The sequence below is a fragment of the Engraulis encrasicolus genome, chromosome 7, assembly GCF_034702125.1.
Source record: "Engraulis encrasicolus isolate BLACKSEA-1 chromosome 7, IST_EnEncr_1.0, whole genome shotgun sequence".
Classification (NCBI taxonomy): domain Eukaryota; kingdom Metazoa; phylum Chordata; class Actinopteri; order Clupeiformes; family Engraulidae; genus Engraulis; species Engraulis encrasicolus.
This window is the reverse complement of record NC_085863.1, coordinates 32,290,945-32,300,944: the sequence shown is the minus strand read 5'-3', so window position 1 is coordinate 32,300,944 and position 10,000 is coordinate 32,290,945.

Here is a 10,000-nt window from a genome sequence, read left to right as displayed (position 1 = left end):
TATAGTACACTCTTGAGGATCTTTTCTGAAGTGAAATGTTGTTTAGATTGGATGGGAAATGTTGTGAATTTGGCTTTATATTACATTGATCAGATAAGATTGAGATAGTTTCATGCATTCAGTTACAACATTTTTTGAGTGATATGACAAAAGCGATTGTTAATGTACGAAATCACTGAGAATTGTACACAGTCATGGCATGGTGGACAAGAGCATTTGCTATATGCCGAAAACAATGAGAAACTGATTTGACCATGTGCACAGGTAACACCAGGAAGTCACAATTGAACAACGACTTTTGAGAATCATTATTCTGTTGTGAGAAATGTACAAAACCAATTGAGAAAAACTGTAATAGGTCAAAGAATGAGTAAGATATGCCTTTGTCCATCATGACCCCTTCTTCCGTCACAGTTTGATTTTTACTTTTTTATTTTTAAGGGATGTACCGCATTCAGATTTATAAGATTCTAACGAATATCGAATCCAATGCTGAATCCGAAACAAAAAAAAAATGTTACTCTGATCATCAGCCAGTACATACTGTATAGTGCAGTGAAAACGATTGCACAGTTTATGTCCTTTTCTTAACAGTAAAAAAAACAGTAAAAAGACATAGGCAATAACGTTTCTTAAACATTTACAAGATAATCATGTTGTGCTTACACATGCGGTAGGATTCTGTTTGGTTGGCCCTCTAATGTTCTGCAGAAACAGTACCCCATCACGCAATATCTGGCCAAATCCGAAACCAAATCATGGAGTGGTACACCCCTGTCAGACTGTACAGCATGAGCATGTGCTTGGTTGCATTAAACTGTTTGTTTGTTTCTGTATTTGAGTGCATCTGCATGCACCGATTTACATAAACATTTAAATCTTTCTCCTGTGACCACCTTAATGACAGACTCACAGACAGATTGATAAACAGATAGGGGCATTAGTGTGATATTTGCATGTCATGCCCTGTGCACCGCTAGATTACTTCTCCACCAACATGCCTCACTTAGATAATTGCACCCCAGCATTCATCATTTTCTGAGATCTCTATTAGGCTAACATATTATTTTATAATGTTGATAGCCAATTTAGCTGCTGATAGTCTAAGTGACAAGCTAACTGGGTTGAGGTGACAGTTACTTGTCTCTGCATGTCACGCAGGGCCGTAGCCAGCCATGTGAAGTAGTCGGGGTCCTGCGCGCACCGAAATGTTATTATTAATATAAAATATATATTAAAAATGAATTAATAAAGTAGATAAATATAGGCTACATAGGCATATATATATATATATATATATATATATATATATATATATATATATATATATATATATATATATATATATATATATATATATATAAGCTGCATCCTCAGATGGCAAGTTGCTCAGCCATTCATATTTTTTCTCACAATGATATTACACTTCAGCTGTTCCTCCAAATGTACAGGGATAGCTATCTCTGTGGTGCAAACCATCTATTTTGGAATAACCAAATGTTCCTGTCATCTGTATGGGCATCTGCATCAATGACTTTGATTTTATCCAAACCATGGGATGCAGAGGGTGTGCAAAATGTTCTGCTTGTTTCAATTCCCTGCCTTTATATGTTTAAAATTCCTTGCTTTCTGAAGTGCATATTTGCCTATGCAAATTAGGCTACTTTGTCTGTAACAAATGTGGCGCTGCTCCTTTAAGGAATTGATCATACTTGATGAATGAATGTTTTAGCTGCGTGATATCAAACATGCCCGGTCATTCTCTTTCATACAATCGCATTCTCGGACTCTCCTACTACGTTTGGAAGTATCTCGATGCTGTTGTGCGTGAATGTCAATAAACCACAACTACACAGCATAACTACACAACTTTGCAACCCTACAAGTTTACTTCATAGCATCATCACCGTTTAATTAATAAATGGAAAGACAACCTCTAAAACAGCTGCATTATTTCTGAATTAGGCCAGCTGGTTCTATAGACCAGTATTTTCCATATCATTATGCTACAGAGGATATGCACTTCCCATTTCTTCTCCCACCGTTTCCCTGTCTCCATGTTTTTCTCTGCGCTTCTCTTACCAAATGGACTGCTGCAGTTGGGGTGTGTTGTGCTGCTTTCATGCACACACGTTAAACTATAACTTCTTGTCGGCTTCGGCTTCTTATCCTCGAGTCACATCAAACGTTTTGGTTTTATTTTGTTGTAATAATTCTTCACACGTAAGCGCAGAAGACAAAAGTCTATCAACGAGAAAGAAAAGTAGCCTATCCTCCGCGCTCCTGTGCCATCTGGTGCGTCATGGATAAGGGCTATGTAGACACAGAAGTAGTCACCGGAGCCTCCTCAGGTGTGGATATTTTACTGTGATTGAGTCTGAAGATGTGAAAACGTCGTTAGTCTTGGCACTTGTCCAAATTAACAGTAACATATCCACACCTCATAAGCGTAGCCAAGGGTGGGCCTGGGCCCGCCCACTTCACATCCAGGCCCTCCCCATTCACACTTGACAGTCAACTTTTGCCTCATTGAACTATAATTAATGGCATAGCACTGAGCGATAATTGATAATTTTGTCAAAAGTCTGGTTCATTTTCTGTGATTTCTATGATTTCAATTTCAAAGTATAAATTTTGAGCGCAGCTTTATAATATCTACCTACACCCTTTTGGGTTGGGCCCGTCCGACTTTTTCTGGGCCCACCTGTTTTATTATTTCTGCCTACGCCCCTGCCACACCTGAAGATGTTCCGGTGACCTCCTTGTCTCTCTATCAGCGTTTATCACAGGCTTTCCAATTTACAATCAATTACCTTTCACGGATATCCTATGCCTTTATGCAGCAGCTGATGCAGCCGGCCTTCTAAAAAATAATGATTCAAATGGCTTTTTTTAGACACCATAGCCTACTTGTTATACATGGGCTTTAGGTTTACAACGGTTGGCTTTCTGATAATAGCGGAGGTCTCACTAAGCGCGGGCTTAAGTGGTGCGTTCGTGACGGCACATTACTGCGCAGGCTGCACACGCACACTTTGCCATTTCAATGTATTTTTCTATCCAGAAAGCATTGTGATTTGTTGCGCAGTGCGCCGTCACAAACGCGGCCAAACACTTGTGATGTCGGCTGAGTTGCGTTCTCTCCCAGGAGTCGCACCACTTGGGATATTAATGAATCTTGTTTACTCGCAAAAACAGAACACAAAGGCAAAACTACAACACATAGCACATGGAGGTTAACCACAGTTTGCAAAGGACGTTTAGAGATGTGTACGCCTATGTTTTTTTTCAGCTGGGCATATTTGGCGTTGAATTAATAATTATTTTATAATTAAAAACTGTAGACACATACAGTACATATAGATATCTGCACACGTACTGTATGTGCACCCATTCGCACCCATGCGTTTTTGTACACAAACAAACACACAACACAGATAGAAAGGGTGAAGCATTTTTATCTGACAACAAAACAGAATAAAACACTGCAATAAAACTGCTTGCGCGCCTGTTGTTTACTTGGGGAACTACCATTCTGGGATCCCCACCTGTGCTGACATTGCCTCAGCACACACCTGGAGACCCAGACATGAATACACACACACACACACACACACACACACACACACACACACACACACACACACACACACACACACACACACACACACACACACACACACACACACACACACTGTATTCATGATGGCCAGAACAGTGCAGGTGCTTCTTCCACCACCAGTTGGAACTAAAGTGCTTACCTGTGAACCTGCCGCATTCATATCAGGCTTTGAACTTTTCCATATGTGACCATTTGTTACCCGGATGAACGTCTGACATCCACGTTGTTCACAGGAAAAAAAGGAAATATATTTTTCGGTTTGCATCGCAAGCCAACTGAGCAGTTCTTAAACGCGTATCATTAAGCCCTGAACATGCCGGCCTGTTCAAGATTAGGTAGGCTACAGGAATGGGGAAGTGGCATGATTATCTGTCTGCCTGAATGCGCCTACACAGGTGACAGGATGCTGTTGCTGTCCCTACGTGCCTTCCCAATAGTATAGTCTAATTTAAACACTGAATAAGTTTATTAACAGTGTGTCTCTAGAGATGCATTAATGACTTAGATTTTGATTGTGGGAAACCACTGTGGTGGTAGTAATTATCCTTATTCAGGATGTACAGTAATCTGCAGTGCTGTTATAATTGGATGGCAGGCCCCTAAAGAAGGATACTGAGACTTCAGGCATGGGCAATGCAAAATTAAAAGTCACTCTTGTACGACATCAAAGAGAAATTTAAATACTGGGAACAGCGTATAGAATGGCATTGTGTGATGTCTTCAGGTCAAACTCAGTTAATCTCAATGTGCTATGTAGCCATTTTGAAGCATGTTTGATGGTTTTGTTTCCTTTTTTCTCACTTTTTTGTCGCTACTATTGCATTTCTTTACAGCCTTCTGTTATTTTTTATATTTGTGTTTGTGATTAGGCATACTCTGTTTAACCCTCTAGCTACCAGGATTTTTTTTGAATAGGTCGGAATTCTACCAGGAATTCTAAGGAAAAATTGAAATTTTGGTCATATTTTAAATAATGTCAAATAACTTGAAAAGAAATGAAAAGTGTCAATTACAAGTTACTTTCATATTAAAGTAGAGAAAACACACTTTCAAATGGTATATCATTTATGGATAATTAATTGTTCAGTATTCCCATAGAGTGCCTTTGATGTGGATTAAATGATAAAAATGTGATTAAATCCGATATTATCTAGGCCTATCTATCTATATATCTATATATTTAGGCCTATCTATCTATCTATCTATCGATCTCTCTATCCATCTATCTATCTATCCTTCGTCTATCCATCCATCCATCCAGGGTCAAAGTTGAACAATGATCATGTGACGACAACAAATGTCGTTCACCCAAAAGTCCTGTTTTCAAGCGGTTTCAAGCGGTATAACTGTAATGGACTACACTAGCTAATAATGTTTGAACTAAACCATGCCAAAGACGTGTAAGGACAACCGTAGAAGTGTCCGCTATAGCAGACAGGACATGAATGGAGCTGTAAGGAAGTTTCCCCTCCCAATTTGGCACAGGTAAGACGCGCCAGGCATCACCGAGTAATACGGAATTGAAGTGCTACAAACACCACGTTGGTAAGCTATTATTGGAAGTTAGCATTCAACTCAACGTCTTCACGCACATTTTTATGAAGGACACGTGGAGTAGTAACAGTCCTTGACTGCTTTGCCAAAGCTGACACGCAAAATGAGTAGCCTATCATGCTGCGCTTCCAGATGCGCTGTTACGCAGAGCTGTCGCTGTCCGTTGTTCCAGGAAACTAAGATAGTTGGATACCAACATATGGTTTGACTCTGAAAACACACCGAAGACAGTTTACATTTTTAATATGTAGCGTGTAGACATCGGCTGGACAGTTGTGTTTGCTATTTAGGACCATGGTAGAACTCATCACAGTTGAACACCATCTCATNAGCCTAATAAANCAACATGATCTAAAAATAGCCTAAATAGTCATAAACATGTGCTGTTGACCATGAAAATAGATCGAAGAGGGTTGGAAGTTTTCATATTTAGTGTATATTGGTTGTAGAAACAGAATGGTTGTGTTTGTAGCCATCCAATCTCGGACGGCCGTCATTTGAATTGACGACAGATTGCCAAATCGCATAAAGCGGCGCATCTCGTAATAAAATCTAAATACTGAAAAATAATATAATATAAACATATAGTTTTTATACTGAAAGTATATCGAGGAGGGTCTGTAATATTGAGCTAAAGTGTTTGAAAGCTGGAAAAACTGCATGATGACGGCCGTTCAGCCGTATTTTCATATGAAAATATTCCGGCCGGCCGCGGCCGTTCTGGTACAGATCCAGCCGGACGTTCACGGCCGTTATGGTAGCTAGAGGGTTAAAGAGGGTTTGAAAACGGAAAAAATATACCTATAAGTCATTCATTTACAATTAATTATTAATGATTATAATTGGACATGTAAAAAATGGACATTTAAATAGGCATATATTTTGGCACAAGTTTCTGTTCAGATATGAATTAGGATTGTTTTTGAAACCAGTCTCTTTGGCTTCTCTTAATGAGTCATTATAAACAAGTTGGCTACTCTTTACTAAGTGAGCACACTCCTTTTTGCTCCTTTAAATTAGTTATCATTTTATACAGTACACACTAGTGAACACACTAATTCATGCTCGTATACGTATGTTATAGTGTCATGTTAGCAACTATACTGTTTTATGCCCCTTTATTAAATAGTAAACATACCAGTAACTACACTTGTTTATAAGCTTAAGTCTGCTTATGTACTCAAGTTAGCAGGTACACCCATTAGAGAGTTTGGTCCTTTACAAGATGTTGACACAGCTACATATAATCGGTAATCATAGTAGGTAATGAGTTTAGTTGTTTACGGATACTGTACAGATTAGAGGCTACACTCGCTTATGGCCCTCCATATTAGTAATCATATTAGTGCATACACTCGATTATGAGTTGTGATGAAGTTGTTTACAGCAAGCCTCTGTCACAGTACAGGCTTGGTGGCTGTTGGCCAGTGGTACTCCACTCTCTGCATAGCAGGGCGGTAATGACAGCATCTCTGGGTCGATGGGACGTGACGGAATAAGAGGACGGTAACATCTGGTGAGAGTGATCTCCAAAGTGCCATAACCTGGACATTCGTCAGCACTATTGGACTGTTTAGTTGCAAATGACCCTCCGCCATTTCTAATGCACCACACCAGGCAGACCAGGCAGTTTGTAAGCCACAATGTGACACCTCAGTTGTCGTAATGGGTAAATAAGAGCACACAGAGAACAACAAATAATCTGCCTCAAATGGTCAGTTTAATGGTGCAACTGGTCATCCATCTTGAGGCTACTTGAAGCTACCTGCAAAACACACACACACACACACACATACACACATACACACACACACACACACACACACACACACACACACACACACACACACACACACACTCATGTGTGTCTAGAGAGAGAGAGAGAGAGAGAGAGAGATGCTTTTCAAAAATGTCATATTTGTTTCCTTACATCATATGTTATGTCATGTGATTTTCTTTTTTTATTATCCTGCACACAAGGTCTGTTTAAAGAAACAACTCCAACTGTGTTATAGGTTCAAATTGTAAACTATATGACAGAAAACTATACAATGGTTGAAGATTTGTGTCCAAACAATTACAACTACCACTGTGTAGGCTACGTAGTTGTATCGTCACCAAACTATCACTGCACTACTACGATATACTGTGGGCAAGGGGACGTTTACGGCACTCTGCTTCGCGTCGTGCCCCAACAACCGTATCTCACTCATTTCGTGAAGTATTCACGAAAAAAATAGATTAATTTTCGTGGTGCATTCACGTTATTGCCCGTTTTTCGTGGTAGGGCAACGAATCCCCTTGGCCTCTCGTGGCTTATTGCTTACTTCACACACACACACACACACACACACACACACACACACACACACACACACACTATATAACAGGTGTGAGTCACTTAACAGTGTAGAGGAAGTTGTGGGTTAGTAGTGAAGGAGCAGGAGCGGCAGCAAAAGAGTCACATGTTCAATATCCCTCCTTGGATATGTGAAGGATCAAGGGTTCAATTTTCAACACTGACAGGTAGGTGAGAGAGGATGAAAAACAGTATTCCCCATCCTTAACTGTCGTACACTGAGAATGGAACAGTCCTCTGTCAAAATGCCCAGTGGGTTCAGGGGTTAGAAGCCCTGAATGTTACAGTGTGCACTGTGTTGTGCTGTGTGATCAGAATGAGAAATGGTGAGCCTCCTTAATAAACAATGCTGTGGGCCTGACTTCCTATAGGGATTCCTATAGAGGGGGTGGAGGCTGCCATGGGGTTGACATGCTGCAGTCAACAATACTGAGGCTCTAAGATACTGATGTCTGGGAGTGTAGGCAGGGTGCCATGGGGTCGCCGGACTGCAGTAAACATTACTGAGCGGCTGGCTTCCTATAGTGATGTTCTAAAGCAGTGTTTCCCAACCAGGGGTACGTGTACAACTAGGGGTACGCAAGGACACTGCAGGGGGTACTTGGAACAATGTCATTTTAACAAATGTATGGAGCTTAGTTACATTGAGACAGCGATACAAAGGTGACTGGGGTAACTCACGGCACAACAAAAATGCTTAGGGGGTACTCAAGACAAAAAAGGTTGGGCAACACTGCTAAAGACAGGGGTGGGGTTGCCGTAGGTTGCAGTCAACAATACTGAGCGGCTGGCTTCCTACAGTGATGTCTAAAGACAGGGGTAGGGTTGCCGGACTGCAGTAAACAATACTGGGGTGGAGGGTGCCATGGGATTGCCAGTCTGCACTCAACAAGGATTTGGTTTCCTATATGCTGGTCCGCATACAGTAGGTTGAGGTGTGTGGCTTGGCCTTGGTGGAATAATGGGGAGGTGCTGTCAGTACTGTGATCCACCACCAAACCAATTTTTCAGGGTCAGCTGAGAGAGATGACAGCAAATACATTTTGCCTTGTGAATTTAACATTTAGACAGAGATACATAGGAAGAGCTATTGTCTGTTTTTCTCTAACCCAGATATTGCTGTAGACACATTGTATGAGAGAGAAACATGAGAATTGAGTGATCAAGTTTGGTCTCCTAAGGGGGCGTTTTCCCCTCCTTCTTCTTGTCTTTCTGTGGCATAGAGCTCGTAGCATGTAATCCAATGGCGGTATTAAAATGATATTTCGATCCCCTTCGAGTTGTGCTACGAGCTCCACATATGTTGTTTCTGATATTTTTGTTTAATTTTTTGTACGAACCCCCAAACTTTTTAGAAAGCTGTGTTTCTTCACATTTTTCATGCAGACGGCCTCAGAACAAAACATTGATACTTCTACATGAATAATCTTTATCTAGCCTCTTAAACAGCATATTTGTAGCCCAGCGCATATAATGACTGAGATCAGAAGATATTTACTCGCTACCATGTTGTTAGATGGTCAGTTCAGGTCCCGTGAAATGCGGAACAAAGGGGTGGGACTTTCAAGCTCTATTTGGTGACGGCTTGCATGGGATGTGCACTACCACCAACTTCAGTGCCAAAAGAACTCCATCCATTCTCAACTGTAAGACTTCAAAGGTCTCCTAACCGAAGGTCTCCTAAAGGGACATTCACCTGACATCACATGGATCTAGGAAATGCACGGGCTTGAAGTATCTTACTCTAATAAAAGACGTTTGGTATCAGGTAAAGTCCCCTTCTCTGTGACTAGTGGAGGGTAAAGGGAGTTGGTGATAGGAGGGTGTTGTGCAAAATTGTAGCCAATGCCACTGACAGACCCAGCGGGACCTCTGACGCTTTCATGAAGGCAAATTTGATTTGCTGTTTTGTGAGGAAAGCTCTGGCAGAGGTTTGAGGTGTTTCAGGAGATTAATCCCTTTGATGTTTGCCAGCAAAGGAGACGTGGAGGATTAAACTGGAACACAGGACTGTGCCTTGCTGGCTCTCATGAACTGTCCTTGCGACTCATCCACCTGAAAGCGTGAAAGCCATGGTTCATTACATTTAGAAGACGCTTTTGACCAAAGCAATTTACAAGGTTATTTGTGTTATTGTGCATACATGTAGCAATATTTTTGTGAAATGCAGTTGGTTTTAAAAATACTGATTTAGAGACATGAGCACATGATCACATGGACTTTGATTCTCTAAAGTTGAGAGGGTAGAAAAAGCACACCTATAGGCTACCTCGTGCAACCGAGCAAGATCAACATGTAGATCACAAGCCTCTCTTTATTACAGTCTGCATTTGCATACACTTATTCTCAAAAGTGACTTTTTCATTCGCTGTAATTTTTTGTTCCTATAAAGTATTCATAGCCTAAGAAGTTTTATCTACATGTCTTGTGTGAGTCGTCATGACAACCCATTAAATAGTATTACA